Source organism: Pipistrellus hanaki (genome assembly GCF_964339955.1).
Source record: "Pipistrellus hanaki genome assembly, chromosome: X".
In the NCBI taxonomy this organism is placed as follows: Eukaryota; Metazoa; Chordata; class Mammalia; order Chiroptera; family Vespertilionidae; genus Pipistrellus; species Pipistrellus hanaki.
In genome coordinates, this window is record NC_140524.1 from 47,101,806 (window position 1) to 47,128,244 (window position 26,439).

General features: G+C 42.5%; 1 protein-coding gene and 1 pseudogene across 5 annotated transcripts in view; both read right to left on the minus strand.

Annotated features, from left to right (window-relative positions):
• Positions 1-19,305, minus strand: part of LOC311614812 (ribonuclease inhibitor-like) — a 44,927-nt pseudogene extending 25,622 nt beyond the window's left edge. The window contains exons 1-3 of the transcript XR_014797105.1: positions 19,249-19,305; positions 16,406-16,500; positions 3,138-3,228 (exon numbers count right to left, since the gene is read on the minus strand). The product of XR_014797105.1 is annotated as a ribonuclease inhibitor-like (transcript). The remainder of the gene's footprint in view (positions 1-3,137; positions 3,229-16,405; positions 16,501-19,248) is intronic.
• Positions 1-26,439, minus strand: part of VSIG1 (V-set and immunoglobulin domain containing 1) — a 149,317-nt gene that overhangs the window by 98,561 nt on the left and 24,317 nt on the right. The window lies entirely within an intron of this gene.

Sequence of the window (26,439 nt, forward strand, 5' to 3'; positions counted from 1 at the left end):
CCACTGGTTTAAGGAAACCTTTGGAGCAGTGGTCACCAACCAGTGGTTCGTGAGGTACGAAAGGTTGGCGACTGCTGTTCCAGAGCATAAGTATTCAACACCCCAGAAGTGCTGTTTGTTTGTATGTATCTCTTCCCCCACCCTAGTATCTCAGGGACCTGGGTACCCACTCCCTCCCTACCTAGGCTCTAGATTATTGCCGCAGGAGTGGACATTTGACCCATCCTGAGCCAAACAGATTCTCAAACTAGACAATCAGAAGAGAGGCAGATTTCATAGTCAGGATGGTGTTGGGCAGTGAAGCAGTGGGTCAGCTGGAGTTGGGGCCAAGGTCAGAGCCATGGACACGGAGGCCTCGGCCAAGGCCTGTTCCTGGTTAAGGGGAAAGTAGAGCCATGTTCTTTACAGAGGCCAACTGTCTTAGAAGTATGACATCCCAGAGAAAAGAGGCACAGAGAAGCAGGGAAAAGTTTATCTTGAAACCCTGGAGATAAGAGAGTGGAGGCTCAACCATTTTTCTATTTCCTGAAATTGTGTTGTATAAAAATCCACTCTACCCAGATCCCCTTTTCTTTAAGTTACAATAACTTGAGCGACTTACTCTTCTGTGGAACCAGGTTATTTCAAAGTCAGAAACTGGCACCAGAAGAGCAGTGGCAAACCATAGACTCAAAGAAAATGTCAGAACTGGCCAGGGAGATACCTCCGTGATGGATAGGTAGTTGGGATTCCTGCTCCTCAAGAGTATCCAGGGATGAACTGAACAAGAAGCTCATTCATATTCTGAGTGAGTTATATCAGAAGAAATAATCAAAACAGGCCTGGGTTACCCCCCCCCCCGCCCCCCGTGCCCTCTGGGCTTACAACAGTAGAGATTTGCCACCCCTAAGAGAATCCCTTAGGACTGTCTACAGAAGACACACCAGCTGTAGTCGAGGACTGCTATGATTATTCAGCCCATGATAAGAGAATCCTCCCTAGTTCCCAGTGAGAACTGGGGACAATCAAATGTGAACATGGAACAAAAGCCACTGCCGAGGTGAGTCAGCAACTGTAGTGCACAGAGGGTTTGGTAGTCTATACCACTGGCCAAAGTATGGTGCCATCCTGAGGCATCCTGTCCCCCAGCCCACCACCAGGATAAATTTGGGAGGGGAATTTGGGTACAAATCCCTCAGTGAATTCAGAAATGTGGAATGGAACATATCCCAGTGGGAAATTAAATTCCAAAGCAAGGGGGTGATGGGAAAGAGGGAGGGAGAAGATGGTCTTCCTCTCTACCTTTCATGGCAATAAGCTTTGTTGAGAAGAACTAAATGCACAGTTTAGCCCACAGGTGGAAGGATGGTGAGGAGTCACAACAGCCTGAGAAAACTTGAGGAGCCCAGGACATCACCTACCCACTGTGGACCTAGAGACTGAAGTTATGGCCCTCGACATCTCTGCAGCAGCTAGATGTGACTTTGGGCTATTTCCTTTTGGGGCAAGTGTGGATATCCATCAGAATTAGGGACAAGATACCTAGCTTGTACTTAATCAGAAATTTCCTTCGGCTTGTTATATCCTTCTAGGGCAGGGCTTCCCAAACTCAGCACTCTGACATTTGGAGTTGGATGATTCTATGTTGCAAATGGCTGGTACAATGTAGGATGTTTGGCAGAATCTCTGATTTCTACCCAGATGACAGTAGCACATCCCCCAAGTTATGACAACCAGAAATGTTTTGAGATATTGCCACATGTCCACTGGGGGCTAAAATTGTTCCTCACTGGCAACCATGGAGGCAATGAAATACTTAAGAGTATTCAGAATAAGGTGAAGAGAGTTGCCAGGGGATACAGGGGGCCTCTAAGACAGGAGGCAAAAAGTGCTCGTTGGGTCTGGCATTCACTTTTGATCTTTGAGCAAATCTGGGTGGGGGAGAAGCAAAAGCCAAACTGACAGAACTGAGGAGAGAGGGAGCAGGAAGTAAGGAAGTACAGTCAGCGAAGGGGGCTCTACAAGGACTCCTGGCTGTGAAGGGAAAGATTGGTGTAGATATATAGCTGAGAGAGGGTTCTTTTGATTGGGAGAAACTAGAGCCATGGGGAAGGAGACAGCTGAAGAAAGCTTAAAAACACAACAAATATATAAAAGAATGGGACAGATCCTGCCCTACTGTATCGGAAGAATATCAGTTCTGTTCAAAAATATATGAAAGGTCAATTTTTGTGTGTGTGAAACAAAAACCCTAAAAGTATTGTGTGTATATTTATGCTATGTATATTAATAGATTTTTTGTGTGCCTTATGTTCCAGGTTTATATTTAAATAAGGGGGGGAAAAGACATTTAGCAAACAAGGTATTACCTAGGGAGATTGGGATCAGTCAGGGGATGGAAAGTAGGAGTGGATGGGTGTGGGAGGGTATAGGGTGCAGTGGGGTTGGTTACAAGGCAGTAGAGTGGAGGGTGTATATTTTGTACTTCTGTGTTGTGTAAAATGAAATAAATGCTCACAAAAATACAGAAAAGGGAAATTAATTTATTGGCATGAGTAGGTTTAGAAAGGCCATCTCTTCCTTTGGGGCAGGAAGGAAGGAGAGCACACACTGATCTGTGTGGCGAGGTGGTGGGAAACCAAGGAAGCTCCTGCCTGTGTTCAAGTGTCGTGGACAGATAACAGGACAAGGCACTTGAAAGTGAGTGAGGACAAAAGATCAGGGCAGAGGTGGAGGCTTCTGAGCAGTGGTACTTGGGGGAATAACTGCAGGGGAACGGTTCAGGGAGAGAAAAGGATTATCAAGTTGCATAGAGTTGGACAGGACACAACTGAAAGAAAATCAAGGGGGAAGACAGTGGAAGTCTCAAAGGAAAAGGAAGTAAGTCCAGGGCAGCAACAATCTCTTAGGCGTTACAGATTGCCACCCACTCACTACAGTAAAAACAGGACATGCAAATGGGAAAGAGGCAGGAGGGGCTGGTAGGGATCTACCTTATTCTCTACTCCTAGGTTCACAGCACATCTTTTCTTTTGCTGTGCTTCTATGGAGAAATTGAGCACTAGTTATACTTTGTTCTGATCCAATCAGCTAGGAGTTGAACTCTAGACATCTAGTGTATACCGGCAAATACCTAATAGTTTGAAGGAAATTTCAACTTCAGGTCTTTGATTTTGCAGTATAGATTGCATAGTGCTTGGCAGAGCAAGTATAGTGGAGACACTTGGCAAACTGTGCAATTGGAAGCACCTAAATGAGATAACAAGGCAAAAATAATTTAAAAATAATAATGAAAACCAAAAATTTTAAAAGGCTTATTTTTGCTTCTGTTACCATATTAGTACTAATCTACCTCTTGCAAAAATCTTAGGAGGTATTGACCCATTTTGCAGATAAGAGAATTAAGGCACAAAAACTTAATTAACTTTTCCAAAGTCACAAAGGTAGGAACAAAACACAGGTCAGTACTCAGGTCTCTCTGACGCAAAAGCCATGTCACTATGTGCCAGGCACTGAGATAACCACTTGACATACACAAATTATCTTTTCTGGTCCTTAACCCAATGACAGGCACTACAATCACCATTTTGCAGATGCTCAGACAGGTTAAGCTATCTTGATTGTCAGTACTAGTAGAATTAATGGCAATAATTAAGAACTAGGAAAGTTCAATGGTAAATTCTCAGTCAACATGCTTGAGATAGTATTTTGGATTACATTTTGAAGAGATAAAGGCAATATGGTAAGGGGTAGAACTCCATCTAAAGATGATTTTCTGGGAACCCTGAGGGAACCAGAATCCTCTTTTTGTTTTCATCAGTGTTTAAAAATTAGAAGTATTTACTCATTTCACTTTAGAATATACAATTGGATTGAAGCTGTCATAAATTCGCCAAGAGACTGTAGTCAAAGTCCTTCATAACTTCGATACCATGTAACCTCTCCTACCCCTTTCCCTGTAGTGCCAAATTCTTGCTGCACTTCCCTCCCCATGCTAATTTTTACCACTATGCTACTGCCCCTGAGGAAATACAACTCTCAGAAAAAAGACTCAGGTTAACTCTACTCAAATAGAGACTTGTTCCCACTCATCTTCTCAAGGTCACTGCCCCTCAGCTGGCTCCACACTAAAAGAGAAGCACTGTCAACCTTAAACTGGATTACTGAGAACAATCTTAAGACCAATAGCATTTTCTATATAACACAGATTTATGTTTTGGATGCTTTAGTCAATAAGTCAGTAGTAATGTATTTCATAGTATAGAATCTGTATTATATAAATACTAGAGGCCTGGTGTATGAAAATTCATGCACTGGAAAGGGGGGTCCCTCAGCCTGGCCTTCCCCCTCTCACAGTCTGGGAGCCCTCAGGAGCAGGAGACAATCGGCAATTAGGGGAAGGCGACATCCCCATTACGCTGCTGCTGCTGCTGCTGCTGCTGCTGCTGCTGCAGCTGCTGCTACTGCCAGCAGCGAAAGCCTCAGGCAGCCCTGGTTACCTGAGCCTTGGGTGACCCTGGTTCACTGGGCAGCTGACATCCAAGGCTTCCTGTACCTTCGGCTGTCCTTGGGTGGCTGGAGGACTGGGGAGACTGGGGGGACTCTGGAGGCAGGCAGGGCTGAGGAACTGGGCGCCACCATCTTCGAAGGCATGGCAATTAGCATATTCCCTCCTTGTTGGCCTGGGCACCACCATCTTTGCGATGGTATGAGTATCAACTAGCATATTCCCTCTTATTAGATAGAACTAGAGGCCCAATGCATGAAATTCATGCAAAAGTAGGCATTCCTTCCTCTGGCTGCTGGCACTGGCTTCCCTCTGGCACCTAGGACCCAGGCTTCCCTCCAGTCACCAGGATCTGGGCTTCCCTCTGGCCTCCAGCGGGCACCTGGGACCCAGGCTTCTTTCACAATCCAGGCTTTGTCCAGAAGGTTGTCTAGAAGGACATCCGGTCTAATTAGCATGTTTTTATTGTTATAGGCTAGAGGCCCAGCTCATGAAATTCATGCGCAGGTATAACCCCTAAGCCTGGCCACCTTTCCCAGCTGCCCAAACCCGGACCTGCCCCCCACTGCCACCCACCTCCAGTTCCCCATTTGCCATCAGGTGATGGGAGTTTGACAGCCAGGAGGAGGGACCAAGAGGATGACCATTCTTGCCCACTCGCTGGCCCCATCCCTGTGTGTAGGTCGACTGGCAGAGCAGGGGCCTTGGCTTGGTACCACCCACATCCCCCGCCACCCACCCCCATTTCCCCATTCACCATCAGGCTATTGGAGCCTGCCAGCCAGGGAAAGGGACAAAGTAGTTGTCAGTGGACCTCATAGTGACTGGTCAAGCAGTCATTCCAGTCATTTAACCATTATAGTCAATTTGCATATTACCCTTTTATTATATAGGTCTAGAGGTCTGGTGCACAAAATTTGTGCACAGGAGGTGGGGTTACTTCAACCCAGCCTGAACCCTCTCCAATCTGGGACCCCTCAGAAGGATGTCTGACTGCCGGTCAGGGACCAGGCCTAAACCAGCAGTCAGACATCCCTCTCACAATCCTGAGCTGCTGGCTCCTAATCACTCACCTGCCTGCCAGCCTTGTTGCCCCTAACTGCCCCCTGCTGCTGTCCTGGTCACTCCTAACTGCCACCCCCAGCTGGTTTGGTCACTCCTTATTGCCCCACTGCTGGCCTGGTCACCCCCAACTGCCCCCCCTCTGCCATCCTTGTTGCCCCTCACTGCCCCCCATGCCAACCTAATCGCCCCCAACTGTACCCCCCACCAGCCTGGTTGCCTCTTACTGCACCCCCTGCCAGCCTAATTGCCCCCAACTCCCCCCCCCCTGTTGGCCTGATCACCCCCAACTGCCCTCCCTAATGGCCTGGTCACCCTTAACTGTCCCCCCTCTGCCAGCCTGGTCGCCCTTAACTGCCCCCCCCCCCTGCCGACCTGGTTGTCCCTCATGTCCGCCCGCCCCCAATGGCCTGGTTGCCCCACACAGCCTACTTGTTCAGTTGTTTGGTCATCTCTCATTAACCCTACTGCTGGCCTGGTTGTAGGCAGCCATCTTGTGAGGGCATAAGGTCAATTTGTATATTATCTCTTTATATATAGGATAGAGGCCTGGTGCATGGGTGGGGACTTACCAACCTGCTCTGATGGGGGCTCCGGATTGGGGTGAGGGTCCTGACTGGGGGGCAAGGGGACATGGAAGGTTTTCAGGCTGGCCACACCCTCAAACAGGGTGGGGGTCCCCACTGGGGGGTGGGGCAGGCTTGGGCGAAGGGCCATGGGAGGTTTGCAGGCCAGCCATGTCACCAGTTAAGGTTAAGGTTCCTGTTGGGGGTTGGGGCCATCCAGGGTGAGGGCCACGGGCAGTTTACAGGCTTCTATGCCCCCGACCAGGGTGGGAGTCCCCGCTGGGAGGCAGGGCCAGCCAGGGCAAGGAGCCACAGTCATTCTAATCTCTGGTTATTCTACCATTTCAGTCGTTGGGCTTTTATTATATAGGATATAATAAGCCTCTTTGAACTCCAGTTCTTAATCTTCTGTGAAGGTGCCAAATCTAATGGAAAGATCCCAGGCAACATACACAAAAGTACAGAATGTAGAAATGATTTATTTTATTATGGACAATGCTAGAAATGATCATGTGCCCAAATACATTAAAAACAACAATGACAATAAGGTCCATCATTTCTGAAGACCAAAACACTGGAGAAAAGACATTACTCACTTTTTAGGTATCAAGGCTGATAGTATGAATGCTAAAGCTCATTCTTCCTCAAATACAAGTAAATGCTGATACTTCAGAGATACTGACAGGTAGGAGACTGTGACTGATTTTTACACAGAATGACATAGCCAGAATGTCATTTTTGTTTATTTTTTGTTAATCCACACCAGAGGATATTTTTCCATTGACTTTTTAGAGAGGGAGTAGAAGGAAGGGGGAGAGACACAGCAATTGATTGCTTTCCACACAGGTCCCAATGCGGGGTCAGGGACTGAGCCTGCAACCGAGGTGCATTCCCTTGACTGGAATCAAACCCAGGACCCTTCAGTCCATGAACCTATGCTCTAACCATGGAGCCAACCCAGCGAGGGTGCCTTTTAAACACTTGGAAAAATAGAACAGATACACATCACTCAGGGTCTGAAATGACTTTATAACAGTCATGTCACCATCTCTCTGTGACTGCAGAACACAGCAGACCACTTAGGAGATGATGGGAAGAGAAGACATAATATCAAGGGCTTCATTTTCTTGCAGACCATAAAAGACCTTTGTTGTTGCATCAGCACCTGAAAACTGACTCAAGAAATATTTTCTCAATACTGGAAAAAACATGGTGGCCGGTAGGTCTGGAGTGGAGGAGAAAGTGTAAGTAAGTAAATAAGGGAGTGAGTGTGTTTAGACGTGCACAAGTGTGTGTCTTTGTGTGTGTGAGGTAAAGTATGATCGATGGATCACTCTGGAGCCTTAGGGGCAGGCGATTTGGGCTCTCCTGGCCAAAAAGCCTCTGCTACCACCACAGCTACTCCCTGGGCACAGCACCAGTTTGGAGAGCACACTACCTTGAAAGGTTTACAAGGTTGTTCTTAGGAGGAGGCTGAGGAGAGTGGCAGCAGCTAGACAGCAAGCCTTGCCACCATCTGGATTCACCTTGGTTATTACATTGAATATATGCACTCAAGGAGAATTCCTATTGTTGTTTCATTCACACAAAGGGCATTCAGATCAGGTGAACAAAGAGACTGCACCATTGGATCCCCTCGGGACATTTTCTTCATAAGGCGATTGAACAAAGACTGGTAGACATAACTTCTAATTCATAGAGGCACATACAGAGAGGCAGCTAAAATAGGAGACAAAGAAACAAACCCCAAATGAAGAAAAAGAAGAAATCTCCAGAAAAAGAACTAAATGAAATGGAGGCAAACAAACTATCAGACATAGAGTTCAAAGCAATGGTTATAGAGATGCTTAAAGAAATTAGTGCAAATGGACACAAACAACAGGAGATGAGGGCATGAGTTGGGGGGCTGGAGGGTAATGGGGTGATAAGGACACATATGTAATACCCTAATCAATAAAGAAGTTAAAGAAAAATAAATTAGTGCAAATTACAACAGTATGAAAAAAGAAATAGAGGCCATGAACAAGAACCAGACAAAAATGAAGAATGATATATTTGACATCAAGAACACACTAGAAGGTATTAAAAGTAGATTGGACAAATCAAAGGAGCAAATCAGCAATTTGGGGGGAAAGGTAGAAATAAACACACAATAGAATAGCAAATGGAAAAAATATTTAAAAACAGAAAGATAGCCCTGGCTGTTTTGGCTCAGTGGATAGAGCATCAGCCTGAGGACCAAAGTGTCCCAGGTTCATTTCTGGACAAGGGCACATGCCTGGGGTTGCGGGCTTGATCCCCAATAGGGGGCATGCAGGAGGTAGCCAAGTATTGATTCTCTCTTATCATTGATGTTTCTATATCCCTCTCCTCCCTTCCTCTCTAAAATCAATAAAAATATATTTTTTAAAAAGCAAGAAGATAGCTTAAGGACACTACAAAACCGATGAGAGAGAAACATTGATTCAGCTGCCTTCTGCACACCTCCTACTGGAGATGTGCCTGCAACCAAAGTACATGCCCTTGACCAGAATCGAACCCGGGACCTTTCAGTACGCAGGCCGACGCTCTATCCACTGAGCCAAACTGATTTTGGCCATAAAAAAGTCTTGATGGACTTTAAGGGAGAGATTAACGGCAATACAGTCATAGTAGGGATTAAGAGCAATACAGTCATAGTAGGGAACTTCAACACTCCAATGACACGACTAAATGGGTCTTCAAGGGAAAAGTTCAACAAGAAAACAGAGGCCTTAAATGACACACTAAATTAGATGGATCTGATATTTACAGAACATTTCACAAAGCAACAGAATACAAATTCTTCACAAGCCCACATGGAATAGTCTTAACAATAGAGAACATGTTAGGACACGGAACAAGCCTATACAAATTCAAGAGGATTCAGGTTTGTCTGAAGCCAAGGTCTATGTGCTTAAATACTATACTACATAGCTTTTCACCTTCTACAACCAGCAAAAAAACAATCCAAGATGTCAGTGATCAAGTTCAGCCTTCTGTTAAGTGAATGTCTAAGCTAGGATTTCCCAAATAAGTGTTCCTTGGAACACAATTTTGCAAGATATTAATAGGAGAGCTGGAAAAAAAAAATGTGTCCTGTGGTCAAATGAGTTATCCCCCTTTATTAGTTTCTCAGTGCATATTAGCATATGAAAGGCTTTGAGATGACCTACAGTAAAAAAGAAAAAGGCTGTTTAATTTTATTTAATCTGGCATTTTCTGCTCTTAAATGACTACAGAACCCATTTGTAAAAGTACAGTTTCTAACTCCTGGAGAACAGTATTCAGTAGAACTCAGTTTAAAGAATGCTGATATAGATGTGTTGGGAAACATTTTCTGTGAAATTCCATATATAGTTTAGGCTTTTTGGTCTCATGCAATTTACTCAACTGCCATCTTAGTGCAAAAGCATCTATACACAATATGTAAATGACTGAGCATGGCTGGCTCCAGTAAAACTTACTTTACAAAAATAGGCAACTGCCTTGATTTAGCATACTAGCTATATACAGTATAATGTGTTGACCTTAATTTAGATTATTCCAGAAGCAGACTGATGAATTCTGGCCATAAAATTCCATACAACTGGTGCTTGATTATCATCAGTAGTCCTCCCAGTACTCAAATAACTATGTTATATGGTGTAAAAGTTCACCCTAGCCAGTTTGGCTCAGTGGATACAGCATCGGCCTGCAAACAAAAGGGTCCTGGGTTCGATTCTAGTCAAGAGCATGTACCTTGGTTGCAGGCTCCTCCCTGGCCAAGGACCTGGTCAGGGTTCCTGCAGGAGGCAACCAATCGATGTGTTTCTCTTCCATTGATGTTTCTCTCTATCTTTCACTCTCCCTTCCACTCTCCCTAAAAATCAATGGAAAAATATCCTTGGGTGAAGATTAACATAAATAAATAAATAAATCACATATAATAAAAGTCTAGTGACCAAAATGGCAGAACAACCATAACGACCAGAGACCAGAATGACTGCCACCCGTTGTTTTGGCCAGCCCCGCCCCCTAGGGGGGACCCCCACCACAATCACGGGTGTGTCCAGCTTACAAACCACCACCACCCCTAGCCCCATTGGGGACCCTCACCCTGACCAGGATGTGGTGGCCCACAAAACCCCCTCGGCCTCTCAACCCAGCCAGCCCCACCTCACATCAGGGATCCCCACCCAGATCTGGGGCCTGAATCTAAGCAGGCAGGCTGGCCCCCACTCATGCACTGGGCCTCTATCCTATATAACAAAAGGATAATATGCCAATTGACCCTAATGGTGGAATGACCAGATTGACCAATTGACCAGTCACTATGAGGTACATTGACCACCTCTTGGTCCCTTTTCCCAGCCAGCAGGCTCCAATCACCCAATGATTCTCCAAATAGGGAATAAAGGGTGGGTGGTGGGGGATGCGGGTGGTGCCAGGCCAAGGCCTCCACTCCACCAGGCACCCCACACACAGAGAGCAACCTGCTGCATGGGCACGACCAGCAAGTAGGTGGAACGGCCAACCTCTTGGTTCCTCCCCGCAGCCGGCAGGCTCTGATCAACCAATGGCAAACAGGGAACTGGGGGTGGGTAGAGGCAGGGGGCAGTGCTGGCTGTGGGCAGCCAGGGAAGATGGCCCTGACCGCAGGCCAGGCCTAGGGACCATACCTGCACACAAATTTCATGTGCCGGGCCTCTAGTAAATAAATAAATAAATAAAACAAAAGTCTTACCTGTTACAACAGTTTGGGACTTCATCTTACCAAAAAGATCAATGATTTTTGCCTAATGAATATGGGAGGACAAAATGGGAGAAGAGTGGGTATGAGCAGCCAGTTCATGAAAGGTACTATTCCAAGACAGAAAAAAATATTAAAATAGATAAGACATCTACCTGTAAGCTTCTCCTATGAAAATTAAGCCAGAGAACTTGAAGCAGCTGTGGGAGACAATTTGGGGGTTAAGAGTAGCACAAATACATCTTAATGCCAATACATGAAATATAAAAAAATTTAGCCACACTGTTCACCAAACACAGATACAACTAAGAAAGTAAGTCACCTCACATCTATTCTAACTTATAAAGGTATTTTATAGCTAATGTCCATTATACAATAAAATATAAGAACTTCCCACATAGATATATTTAGGGTATAAACATTCAAAGTTATGTGGTCAATAAGGAAAATTTTGGCTATTAACATAAAGGGGCATATATTATTTGAAGTGGTGTCCAAAAATGTATCACACACTTTGAATAATTATAAAGACAGTGTTTACTAAAATACATTTCATTTGCAAAATTGACCCATCAGCTATTAAAGAGTGTATACATTTTTGGAAGGCAAATGTATTTCTGGTATTCTACTTTCCGTTGATTAAGCCTATTACTTCTGTTGGAACTTTAGTTGAGAGTGAATGTGAAAGAATTAAGGCATTGCTGATGTTAGTTTGACGATATATACAATGACCTACATTCAAATTAATTGTACCCACCTACTCAATCCAAACACATGTAGAGGTATATAGATAAAAATGCACAAGCACATGCATGCATATACTACTCCTCATATTCCTATAGCCTTTAGTACTTGCACACATTTAAAAGCAAGATTGAGGCATGTAGTGGTTGGCAGAAGGTGTTACTAGGTGGATGGGAGAAAGCAGAGTCTGAATGGGCAGATATTAGAATATACTGGTAACAGAAATGGGCAGGCAAGTGAGTGGTATGTTGAAGATAACCAGTTTCTTGTCATAACTAAACATTCTTTGGAATTTAGGAATTAGCCACATGGGCAAGGACTTCAAGCAATCTTCACTTTGTTCTGTCTCCTATAAAAATCTGTGGTTATAGTAAAGGGAGAGACTAAATTGTCTTCTATAATTATAAATGTTTTGGGGATTATGGAAAACACTAGAAACCATAATTGCCTCTTCTATTTTATTTTATTTTCATATTTGGGAAAACACAAAATTGTGGAGAATTCTCAAGAGATGATTAATGGATAAATACTGTATCCATATAATGTCTTAATATGCACACAGCTATACACGTGACACTATTTTAAATATTCAGAAAAATCTTATGAGGAGAAGTAGAGGAAAGAGAATAAACATGATTATCTAAATTATATCCTCTTACCTCATCCAGTTACTCACATTTATGTTCAGACAATAATCTCCAGGTACAAGCAGATTGTAAATATTTCTCTCTTCTCCATGTCCAGCAGGGCTAGAGAGCGGTCCAGTTCTTGAGTAGGAGCGGCTGGGGATTGAGAAAATGAAAGAAAGAGACAGACACAGAGATAGAAGGAAAAAGCTGGGGTTAGGTGGGACAGCTGTCCTCTGATGGAGAGACAGGACAGGAACCCTGAGCCCATGCAATGTGTTTATTTTATACATCAAGAAAAACAGAAAGTTTTACTTAAAGTCAAGAGAAAGGAGATTATGAGCATTCTAGGGTGGGCCCAGGTCATATTCATTCCTGGTGCTTGGCTGGATTTAAATAACAAAATCCACACCCTGGCGCCTGGGCTGAAGGTCAAGCTGACAACACTCTTGCCTTTTGGCAAAGCGTGTTTCTAGGACATGGCTTTGCCAACACCACTGGATTCAGCTAACAATAATTAAAGAAATGCCCACGTGCCTTCCCAGGCACTCTCTACAGCAGATTCCATATATTTTCTTTTATTTTGACTGTTCATTCTAGCATATCATGAACACTGTAATTCAAAACAGAAATGATGACTATATGGCCTAGTGGAAGCCTGGAGTAAAAATATAACTTAAGGCACTACAGAATTAGGGAAGAGAGAAGGCCCAATAAGCAAGTAGATAGCTGGGGTGGAAATGGGGGGATCACATGAAGACAGACCAAAAGCAACGGTCTTCAATTTGAACAGAGAAAAAAAAATAAAAGGATTGACTGACTGCAAACTGTTATAGAGTACAGGTATTGGTAATGTAATATTGGGCTCTGAATTGGGTTACTAAGGGAAATATAGGTTTTAGGGCAGTGGTTCTCAACCATTCTAATGCCGCAACCCTTTAATAGAGTTCTTCATGTTGTAGTGACCCCCGACCATAAAATTATTTTCATTGCTACTTCATAACTGTAATTTTGCTACTGTTATGAATCATAATGTAAATATCTGTGTTTTCTGATGGTCTTAGGCTCTACAGCAGCGGTTCTCAACCTGTGGGTCGCTAGCAGGGTCGCCTAAGACCATCAGAAAACACAGGTACTTACATTACAATTCATAACAGTAGCAAAATTACAGTTATAAAGTAACAACGAAAATAATTTTAAGGTTGGGGGTCACCACAACATGAGGAACTGTATTAAAGGGTCATGGCATTAGGGAGGTTGAGAACCACTGATATAGGGAGTATACCTCTAATGTTTGAGGACAGGATAAGAGAGAATGATTATGTTTTTCACAGCCTTGGTAAAAAGAAAAGACCATAAACTGAAATACTGATATAAGAGAAACAGTCTAGAGTAGGGGTGTCGAACTCAATCAGAGAAGGGGGCAAAATCTAAAATCCAGCCTAAATCGCGGGCCGAATGGTTTACTGAACAGTCATAAACTGACAATGTCATAAACTGACAGCTGAGTGCAGTGATGACAGTGCGGTGCGGGCCACATTGCAAGGCCTGGCGGGCTGGATTTGGCCCGCGGGCCTTGTGTTTGACACATGTGGTCTAGAGGGTTAAAAGACGTAGGCCCTAGTTCCATTTTTATAACTATCTACCTTGAGTAAAATTCTTCTACTTTCTGGGTCTGTTTTATTATTTTCAAAATGGCTGAGGAAATGTTAGCCCAGGGTTCTTTCCAGGGTGAACATTGTATGATCAGTGGTTCTCATCTCAGTCCTAGTTGAACATTAGAATAACCTTCACATCATCCACCAGAAGTTTTTTTCCCCCCTTTTGCAATATTACTTATCACTTTTTAACACATTTGATAATTTTATTATGTTTATGGCTTTTATGGTCTTTTCCACCTACTTTGAAATAATGGCAACAGTTCTCAGACTTTACCATGAACTTTGCACACAAAAAAGTGAAGCTTATTTTCCCATCTCTTGCCTTTGAGATCAGCCTTGAGACTTACTTTGGCTAATGGAGTGTTACAGATGTGACTGAAGCAGAGGCTTGAAATGAAATGTGCTTGGACATGTTCCCTCTCATGATTCTGCCACTGCCATGAGAGAAACAAGCCCCAGCTAGTTCACTGCTCCAAGAATGAGAATACATGTAACAGAGCCACCTCAGTTGACTCACAGTTCTACAGCAAGAAAAGCAGAGTAACTCTAGCCTGAATCAGAGTTACCCAACACACACAGAACTACCTAATCAACTGAATCCCAAATGACCTCCAGATCTGTGAGAATAAGTGTTTAATAAATTCTTAATTTTTCATACTACTGAGAGTTTGAAGTTGTTATGTATGATTGTGGCAATAGATACCTGATATATTTTACTAGAAAGTAAGTGCTTAGAAAGTATTTGGCATAGAGAAGACGTTAAAATTTAGATCTATAAATCTGGATAACAGAGGAGAGGGCTAGACTGGGATAAACATTAAATGTTTATTGAACAAATTGAAGGAATAAATAAAAGCTATTAAATATTAATAGCTATTAAATATTAATATTAAAAAATCTAATGCCTAATCCATACCTTAATAAATTAAGTCAGAATCTTTGATGATGAGCTTTGGCATCAGTTTTTAAAAACAAAACAAAAACACCCCAGGTAATTATAATACATAGGCAGGAAAGAGAGCCACTATGAGATAGAGGAAAGTGCATTGGTGGAGCACAAAGGCTTTGGAATCAAACTGACTACTTACTATGTGACAACCATGAAATTACTATCTCTAAGCCTCAGATTCCTCAATTGTTAAATAGGGGTCACCTGTAATGTTATTAAGAGGATTAAATGAGATAATGCATGCAAAATATTGGTATGTTTCATGGTACACAGTAAGAGCTAAATAATCCTAAACTATAGCTAATGTTAGTATCCTATATAATAAAAGGCTAATATGCAAATTGACTGTGAACTACAGGTCGCTATGATGTGCACTGACCACCAGGGGGCATATGCTCAACTCAGGAGCTGCCCCTGGTGATCCGTGCACTCCCACAGTGGGGAGCTCCACTCAGCCACAAGCCAGGCTGAAGGCTGCCAGAGCAGTGGCAGTGGTGGGAGACTCTCCTGCCTCCTCTGCAGCACCAAGGATGTCTGACTACAGCGTAGGCTTGCTCCCTCCAGGGAGCAGGCCTAAGCTGGCAAGTGGACATCCCCCAAGGGCTCCTGGGCTGCCAGAGGGATGTCTGACTGCCAGCTTGGACCATTCTGGGGAGCAGGCCTAAGCTGACAGGTGGACATCCCCTGAGGGATCCAAGACTGCAAGATGGTGCAGGCCAGGCTGAGAGCCCCCCCTCCCCCCTTGCCCTCAAGTGCATGAATTTCCGTGCACTGGGCCTCTAGTTGCTATATAATTTGATATCTAATAGAAAGGTATTTGAACTCAGGTCTTATTTCAATCACATTTCCACTGATCTTGAGTAAATTACTTAAACTCTCTGAGACGAAAGTAACACACATGTAAAATATAGTGACAATAACTACTTCATTGTGAGGATTAATTAAGATGACATACATAAAACACTTAGCACAAAACTAAGTGAAATATGGGGGTAGGAAAAAGCAGGCTTACAGTTATTTGCATGGAAATAATACAATTAAATAATAATATAAGAATAAACTATGTTTCATGTATTCACAACTGTAAACCTACTTTTGCCCATCCTTGTATAAATAATAAATGTTAGAGAAAAAAATAAAATGGCATTTATTGTAATTGATATACAGAAGTTACATTTCATTAAAATCTTCACATAACAATTTCATTCTTATAAGATGGACTGTTTATTCCCAGCACAGTGTTATATGTTCCCATACTCTGGATTTTGCCCTATCACTAGGAATATCACATCTTCCAAAAAATAGAAACAATCCTATAGTTACAAATTATTCCCATAATCATTCCTACCCTGAGGTAATGGAGTTGGAAGGGTGCATGGCTACTCACTTTCTTCCTGTGCACTCTCAACGATTCCCATTATTTCAAATATCCTTACAATCCCTAATTGTTTATCCCAGTCTAGCCTTCTCCTCTGATACCCAAATTTATAGACCTAAAGGCCTATTCAGAATCTCCATGTTGATGTAGACAACGCCCCCCCCCCCTTTTTTTCTTTCTTACCTCCTTTGGTAGCTATTGCTTGGTTTGTCCAGTATTATTTCAGAGATCCCATCCCTCTGAATGGAATAATCAGATTCTCTGTTCCTAAATTTAACCTAAATGGAGAGCACAAAGAGTGAAGTTCTGCTACCAAAAGGCCCCAAGCTTCCTTAGTTCCTGACCTCCTTGAGGCCTTGTTTGTTCAGCACTTCATTTGGTTTTGAGCAACTCCGGTGTCCTTCCAAAACTACATATTTTTTACTTAAGTTACTCAGAATAATTTTCTGTGGCCGGCAATTAAAGAACTCTGACACAGAAATTACAAAGGAGAGTGAATTATAATCAACAGACCTTTGGAGGATTATGGGGGTATATTCTATAACTTATTAATAGACCCAGCTAAAGTCAAAGATAGCCCAATTTTTAGGATAAGAAAGTAGATCCACTGTACTAAGATCTCCACTAGAATGGTGCCCTTTCTAAAAAGACAAATCAAAGTAAGATGTCTTTCTCCTATTGGCAATTGAATTACAAAGTGGTAAAATGGTACCTTTTCCTCTAGGGTAGCACCAAGCTAGAAAACACCAAGTTCCTACTAAAAGAATGGGCTAATTTCAGTCTCCTTCACACCTTTAGCTGTGTGCCTTTTCCATCAACAAACTGTACAACTTTTCTTGGGTACTCTACCTGGTATGCATATTATTAAAAATAAAGGAGAGAAATGTTATAAATTTAAATATCAAATATCATCTCTAGACCTACAATGAGATACTGTGCTTTTTAAAAATTAAGATATAATTCACCTATGATAAAATTTACCCCCTTAAAGTGTATTCAATGCTTTGTACTATATTCACAAAGTTTTACCATCATCACCACTATCTAACTCGAGAACATTTCCATCACTCCAAAAAGATATACTCTATCCATTGGGTAAACACTATTCATTTCCCCCTGGCAATCATAGTTCTACTTCTATCTCTAAGGATTTGCCTATTTGGGGCATTTCATACAAAATCTTTGATGCTCTATCTTTCTCCCCTCTCCCTTTCTCTCTAAAATTAATAAAAACATACGTTTTAAAAATTATCAAATCAAAGTTTTGGATATATAGGTATTCACTGAACATTTGTGTATGTTTGGAAATTATCATAATAAAACACTGAAGAAGGAAAATCTGAGTTGTGATGAAAGAGAAGCTTATAGCCTTAACTGCATTTATTATAAATCTAAAAAAATTAAAAAAGAACTTTTGATCTAAAAAGCTAAATTGAAAGGAAAATAAAACTAATCAACAGAAATTCAATAATTATTCCATAATGTGGTATCACCTCACACATGTTAGAATGGCACCCAGGACCCAGGCTTCCCTTGCAGCCCCTGCTTTCAGCTTTCGTCCTGAAGGTCATCCGGAAAGACATCCAGTCTAATTATCATATTCTAGAGGCCTGGTGCATGAAATTCGTCCACTGCGGGGGAGGGAGTGTCCCTCAGGCCAACCTGCACCCTCTCCAATCTGGGAACCCTCAGAGGATGTTGGACTACCTGTTTAGGCCCGATCCCATAGGAAGTCCGACATCCCTGTTGTAATCAGGACTGCTGGCACCCAATTGTCACCTGCCTGCCTTATTGCCACTAACCACTTCTGCCTGCCAGCCTGATCACCCCCTAACCACTCCCCTGCCAGCCTGATCAATGCCTAACTGCTCCCCTGCCAGTCCGATCATCCCCAACTTTCCTACCCTGACAACCTGGTCACCCCCATATTCCCTCCCCTGCATATTCCCTCTTTATTAGATAGGGTTTTTTCTTTAACATATTGGACAGCCCTAACTGGTTTGGCTAGGTGGATGGAGCATTGACCTGCAGACTCAAGGGTCCCAGGTTTGATTCCAGTCAAGGGCATGTACCCTGACTGGGGGCACATAGCTAGTGGGGAGTTTGCAGGAGGCAGCTGATCGATGTTTCTCTCTCATAGATATTTCTAGCTCTTTATCCCTTTACCTTCCTTTCTGTAAAAAAATCGATAAAATATATATTTTTTAAAAAGAAACATTTAAGATTCTTCCATATCTGCCTGGCTGGTGTGATTCAGTGGTTGAGACCCCAGGCTGAGACCCAGCCCAGGCTGCCAGCACTGGCAAGGGATAAGCTATTGGAGTGAATTTGTTTTTGTTTTTTATAAAGGGCCTCTGGGCAGCATTCCACCAGGGTGCTTAATTTGAAGGCTCTTAGCAGTAACCCTTCCTGAGATTGGGGGACTCTAGCGGGGCTGAGAGGACTGGGTGCCACCATCTTATGGCTATGGGCACTGCCATTTTGTCACGGAGTGACAGTTAATTTGCATATTACTCTTTTATTAGCCAAAATATGTATAGATACTTTAACAGCTAGTTCTATTCCACTTTGAAAATTAAATGTATTCTAGTAAACACTGACTTTATAATTATTCCAAGTATGTATACAGTTTTTGGGACACCTGATATATAATAGAATATATTTTTCAGTCACAAAAACAATGAAATATTGCCATTGGTGACAACCTGGGCAAACCTTGAGAGCATTATGCTATGAGATGTAAGAAAAAGATATAAACTGTATGATCTCACATATGTGTAGTCTAAAAAGGAAAATAAATGAGCTCATAGATACAAAGAATAGATTGCTAGAGGCTGATGGAAGTTAAATGAGTGAAGGGAGTCAAAAGGCACAAACTTTTTATTTTATAGTTATAAAATAAATAAGTCATGGGGATGTAATGTAAAGCATGGACTATTTACATTAATAAAAGAGAACTATGCAAATTAACCATTACTTCATGACACCCACCAGCCAATCAGGAGTATTCAAATTATCCTCATCACCTCCGTGGAGACTGACAGCAGGGAGGAAACAGTTCCCAGCACGGCCTGCTTGGCCATTGCTGCATCAACCCAGGAGCAGGAAAGCGGGGCCGCAGGCAGCTTCCAGCAGGGCCTCAGTGACCTGGGAGCATTGAAGCACCAGTATGACCTGTTTGGCAGTCATCGTGGTGTGGAGCAGGCAGGCCCCACAAAGAGCAGAGAACCACAGGGAGTGGGCCTAAGCCATCAATAGGACATCCCCTAAGGGCTACCAGGTTGGAGAGGGTGCAGTCAGGCTGAGGGACTCTGCCCCCAGCCCTGTGCATGAATTTTGTGCACCAGGCCTCTACTAGTTAATAATATTGTTATGTATACTCTTTGAAAGTTGCTGATTTTTATTGGGGTAAGAATCAAGAGGGTGGTGTAAGTAAATATCAGTACTTATTACCTCCCAAAACCACATCAAAATTACAACTAAAACACAGAACCACCATCATTCAGAACCACCTGAAATCTGGCTGAATGGAAGTCCTACAAATAAAGAAGTAAAGAAGACAGCACATTGAAAGTGGCAGGATGGGCAGAGGCATGGAATGGGCTGGTCCTAAACCTATGTGTGGTGTTTTTATAATTGGTACTAGGGGCCCGTGCATTGGGGAGGGGCACTTCACCCCAGGCTTCCCCCTCTCACATACTGGGAGCCCTCAGGGGATGTCCTACTGATGGCTTAGGCCCGCTTCCTGTTGGGAGTGGACCTAAGTCACAATCTGTCCTCCTTTTGCAGGAGACAACCAGGTTGATCGGGGGAAGGCACCAGCCGCCACTGCCAGTCACCACAGCTGCCAAGGTATTTTCATCAACACAGACTCCAGTCCCTTCACCATGAAAAAATGACAACTTTTTTAAGGCATTTTCAAGATGTGTCTTTAATAGGATATGACAGTTCTTTCTTTCTTTTCTTTTTTTATCCTCACCTGAGGATATGTTTCCATTGATTTTTTTCCCCTTCCCTCAGATCCCAGGCTTGGCCCCTGCCCAAGCCTAAAGCCTTCATCCCAGGCTTTAGGCTTGGGAAGAAGTTCCGCACCCTTAACTCCCGCACCCCCCCACCACATACCTCCAATCCCAAGCTCGGCCACTTCCCAAGCCTAAAGCCTCTGCCCAAGGGCTGGCTAAGAGTGACCTGGGTGCTGAGGAGGTTCCTGGGACCCAGGAATGTATTCAAATTATCTGCCATATTTGTTGGGTTAATTTGCATACTCACTCTGGTTGGCTGCGGGCGTAGCAGAGGTATGGTCAATTTCCATGTTTCTCTATTATTAGGTAAGATGGAGGCCTCCCATGAGAAAATGGGGTCCAGCTTGATACCAGATCCTTCAGTCCAGGGTTCGAGTGCCTAGAAGAGAAGCCCCCATAACTCTGGGCTATAAAAACCAGCAGGATTCATGGCTAAGTGATTCAGAGGCTGCTGCAGTCCCAGACAGTTCTTCTTAAAGGGCCAGTGCACAAACTTACACGATTGTTCCCCCTCCCTCTGAGCTCCAGTGCTGGACAGTAGCCTTGGGGAACAAGGGAAATACAGGGAGAAACTGGATTGTCAGGCATTGGAGCATGAACTTGGGGGTGGCTTTCCCCTAGATTGGGTTGCTTGCAGGGGTCAGTGTTTCCGTGCTGGGACTTCTCTGTTCCAGAGCTAACTAGAAGCAATATCTGAGTTTCCATCAGCATGAGACACTCTTCACTCAACTCTGGTGATTCCCTGAGACCCTGCCCCATCCAAGTTGCAACCCCACATAAGCTATTTATAGCAGCTTTTCCATTTGAATAGCATGTACTAGCCCTTACTTAAGACTTTGCTTAAATCTCTCAAACAAGCAGAACCTGGCATTAGTGTGCCTCATATCTATCAATAAGAGGCCAAAGACCCAGTACTAGCATCAGCCTGCCTTGCTTCAAAGCTTGACCTTGCCTAGGCACTTCAAAGCCCAATACAAGTATTAACCATATGCAAATAGTCCTGTATCTCCTGCCAGGTGGCCCCTGCCAAGTGGCCCCAGACAATGGCTGTATTTGCACCTCCTGAGAGGCTACAGGGCCAGTGTACACAATGGACAGTTTCTGGCCATACCAGTTTAAAACTCTACAAATCCAAAAGAGAAACACTCAAGCAGAAGACTCAGTGAGCACCAAAGCCCCACAGAAGCAAGTCCTGCTCCATAGGAGTTTCCCCTGCACAGCAGCTCTTTCACTGTAGTTGCAGTTGGTCCTCACAGCCAATTGGCCTGGAGGTCAATTCCTCCCAGTGACACCAAGAGCAATCAAGGCTCAACTATAACAAGACTGCACACAGCCCACATAAAGGTGTACCAAGAGTGCCCAGCTCAAGTGACTGGGGAAGCTGAGCCACTGGGCCCTACAAAACACCTACTACACAAGGCCACCCTACCAATTCCAGGAGACATATCAACTTTACATAATATATGAAAACAAACACAGGGAAGCAGCCAAAATACAGAGAAAGAAACAGATCACAAATTAAAAACAAAACAAAACAGAAAAAATCTCTAGAAATAGAATTACATGAAATGGAAGCCAGCATACTACTAGATACAGAGTTCAAAACAGTGGTTATAAGGTTGCTCAAGAATCTTAATAAGAGCTTCAAAGGACTTAGTGAGACTTTCAAAGATCTAAGTGAAAATTTCAAAGACATGAAAAAGGATCAGTCAGAAATTAAGAACACACTAACTAAAATAAAGAATAATTTACAGGAATTCCAAGAATCAAGTTAATGATTTGCAATATGAGGAATCAAAAAAGCAAAAAGAAAAAAAAAAGAATAAAAAAAATGTGAAGATTGTGTAAGGAGCATCTGTGACAACTTCAAGCATACCAGCAATCATATTATGGGGGTGCCAGAAGAAGAGTGATAGCAAGATATTGAAAACCTATTTGAAGAAATAATGACAGAAAATGTCTCCTACGTGGTGAAAGAAATAGACTTACAAGTCCAAGAAGCACAGAATCCCAAACAAGAGGAACCCAAAGAGGCCTACACCAAGACACATCATAATTAAAATGCCAAGGGTTAAAGACAAAGAGAGAATCTTAAAAAGCAGCAAGAGAAAAGCAGTTAGTTACCTAAAAGGGAGTACCCATAAGACTGTCAGCTGATTTCTCAACAGAAACTTTGTAGACCAGAAGGGACTGGCAAGAGATTTTCAAAGTAATGAGTAGCAAGGACCTAGAACCAAGATTACTCCACCCAGCAAAGCAATCATTGAGAATTGAGGTCAGATAAAGAGCTTCCACAGACAAGAAAAAGCTAAAGGAGTTCATTACCACCAAACCAATATTACATGAAATTGTTGAAGGGTGTTCTTTAAAAAGAGGAAGAATGAGAATGAGAAGAAGAAGAAATAAAAAATTAACAATAAATACATATCTATCAATAATTGAATATAAAAATTCAAATACATGAACAAGGAATTTAATGAACAAAATAAACTGATGAATAAAATAGAACCAGAAGCATGGAAACATGGAATAGACTGATAAATCTCAGAGGGAAGAGACAGGGCAGGAAGAGATTAACCATATATTTTATATGCACTTATACATTACCAATGCACACAGACAATAGGGTGGTGAAGGAAAACCTGGGATGGGGTGGGGGAACAGGTGAAGGGGACAACAGGGGAATAAAAGTGGGACATATGTAAAACCCTCAACAATAAAGATTTAAGCATATTATATATATAAAGAAAGTTGCTAAAGGAGTATATCTTTAAAATTCTGCAACAATATATGGTGACTGATGTTAATCAGACTGGATGTGGTGATCATTTCATTATGCTGTACAACCAAAACTAATATACCGTATTTTCCGGCGTATAAGGCGACCCCCTAATTTTACAGTTAAAACATAGGTTTAGGCCTATATTCGCTGTATAAGACTACCCCCCACTTCCGAGGCAACACCAGTTCTTTTTTTAATAGACCGCCTCTCTGACTCTGGCCAATCTGAGCAGGCTTTTTACTAGAACACAGTATAGCTTTGGGTACAGAACATGTGTTCCCAAAGCTATACTGTGTTCTGTACCCAAAGCTATACTGTGTTCTAGTAAAAAGCCTGCTCAGATTGGCCAGAGTCAGAGAGGCGGTCTATTAAAAAAAGAACTGGTGTTGCCTCGGAAGTGGGGGGTAGTCTTATACAGCGAATATAGGCCTAAACCTATGTTTTAACTGTAAAATTAGGGGGTCGTCTTATATGCCGGAAAATAAGGTAATATTGTATGTGAATTACACCTTAATTTATAAAAAATCAATAATCCTATATAATAAAAGGCTAATAGGCAAATTGACCTAATGGTAGAACAACCTGTCACTATGACATGCACTGAGCACAAGGGGGCAGATGCTCAACACAGGAGATGCCCCTTGATGGTCAGTGCTCTTCCATTTGGGGCTCATGGCTGGAGAGCACAGTTGCAGTAGCCTCTCCCACCTCTGCAGCAGTGCTAAGGATCCCTCAGGAGATGTCCGACTGCCAGCTTAGGCCTACTTAGGCTTAGGGCCTAAGCTGGCAGGCGGATATCCCAAGGGGTCCCAGACTGCGAGAGGGTGCACGCTAGGCTGAGGGACCCCCACCTCCCAGTCCACGAATATCATGCATCAGGCCTTTAGTTATTAAAATAGAAAGCCCTAGGGCCCTAGCCAATTTAGCTCAGTGGACAGAACATTGGCCTGCAGACCAAAGGGTCCCGGGTTCAATTCTGGTCAAGGCACATACCTTGGTTGCATGCTTCAACCCAGCCTGGGCTCAAGCAGGAAGCAACTAATCAATGTGTTTCTCTCACATCGATATTTCTCTCTGTCTTTCCCTCTTTCTTCCATGCTCTCTGAAAATCAATGGAAAAATATCCTTGAGTGAGGATTAAAATAAAGAAAGCCCTAGGAAGGGGGTGGAAGTAGAGAAGAGGGGATCAAAGGAAGGAAACATGGGGACATCTGTAATATTTTCAACATTAAAGATGAATTTTAAAAAAATAAACAGCAAACAATAAAACAACAAAATACATCAATGAAAGGAAAGACATAGTTATTTGAAAAGACCAACAAAATAGATATTTTAGCAAGTATTATTTAAAAAAAAAAAAAAAAAAGAAAATGAAAAAAAAGAAAAGAAAGAAAATGCAGGTAGCTGAGACGGCCCAATCGGCGCAAACACTTGGTTTCAAGGGAGTTCTTCAGTCACCCACGGAAAGGTCATAGTTTGCGGGCAAAACTTGAGGGATCTGGGTCCCGCGGCGCAGACAGTGATGGTAGCTGCTGAGCTCCGGCAAGGCCCCACCCCGCCCCACATTGTAGCCGGGAGCGCAGTGCTGCCACCTGCGCTGAGCTGCGCATAAGGAAGGCTGCAGCAAGAATTCTGCCCGGGACACCCAGTGCTGGGATTGGTGTAATCTGGGACTTTTTTAAAAACGCCAGGGGACACGGGACAGATTGTTAAGAATCGCGGACAGATTGTTAAGTGCCTCTTGTGTTGTACCAACAAGGGCGGAACATCTGGACATCTTGGCGCCTGATCCCCTTCACCCCCTTGCTTCTGAAAACTAGGGAAGGACTGCCCAGTTGGGCATATCCGGGGAAAGTGCAAGGGGAAATTGCCTTCCTGGAAACAAGGGATCGGAGCTTTAGAGATAGTCTGGGAGCCAGTTGGCACACTGCCAGCTAGAGCCATAGAGAAAGAAGGCCAGAGCAACCAAAAGGACTGGGAGGTCAAACCGGAAACACTGAAACCTAAGAGTTGAATTACAAACTGCCTTTTTTTTTTCTTTTTCTTTTTATTAATCAAAAATAAATGGACACAAATAACTAAGATATAGCCTACTTAAAATTAGGATTACCTTACAAAACTGAGGTGCAGTGGAATGCTGGGAACTGCAAGACTGTCTGCTCCGAGAATTAGGCGTGCCAAATACAATAACAGAGGAAGTGAATGACCACTACTGGACATTTTTATGCTAATTTTACCATTCTTTATTTTATTTTCATTTTTTACATCTTTTATTTAATTTTCATTTTTTACATCTTTTACTTAAGAAATGAATTTTTTTCTTTTTTCCTTACTTGATTTTACCTTTTCAATTATTACATTTTTCAATCTCTATCATCACTATTACTACTGCTATTTTGCAATTTTTGTTTCTTTTTTTTTTTCCTCTCCAGTACCATTTTATTTTTTCTTTATTTTACATTGGGAGTAACCTTCATTCTATTTTAATCTCTTCTATATCATCATTCAACCCTATCTCAACTTGACCTTTACACCATCACTCTCGTACTGAACTTTACCCTTTTAGTCTCCGGTTAATCCTATCCCTTTCCTGCTTTAGTTTTTCCTCTACTCTTTCTGTATACCCCCTGCTAAAGCTCTCACTATACTTATAGACCTAAGTTCCAACCCCTGATCCAAGTGTATAAATACCACTCTCTGCACTATATTAACTAGTTAAAAAAAAAAAACGGTTCTCCTCTCTATCCTTTTCTCATTGTTTGTGTGAAGGTTGATTATTGTGAATTTTTATGCTTTTTAGTGAAATTGTTAGGCTTATTCCTGTGTTGTTATTGTTGCTTTGTATTTTTTTTTAAAAATCCTCTGTTTTTGTTTGTTTCTTTTACTTCTGTATATCATAGCCTTACTTAATAATAGTGGATATTGTAGTTTGTATTTATCTCCTAGTATTGTTACTGGCATTGGCTGGGTTCAGTGGTTGTTCTATGGCAATTTTCTCCACAGATATATAGTTTGTCTCCCATTTCTCTTTTAGTTTCCTTCTTCTCTCTCTTTCTTTCTCTCTCTCTCTCTCTCTTCTTTTTTTTCATTTTCCAACTTCATTTTGTCATCACTTTTTTCCTTCGTTTTCTATCTCTTTATCCCTCTTTTTTTATTTTATATACTTATTTTATTTATTATTATTTTTTAAATTTTTCTTTATTTTATTTTTACCTTTCTTCCTTCTCTCCTATCCCCCAATTTGCCTTTCTCTAGTGGTCACCTTTGTGGGAGGTTATTAATATTATAAATACATTCCTGTTAAGTGCCTCTTGTGTTGTACATGGTAGTGTTGCAGTTTGTACCTTTAATCCAACGCAGGAGAAGAAACACCACATAACCAGACATCCTGAAAAGAGAGGCCATGGGGAGAC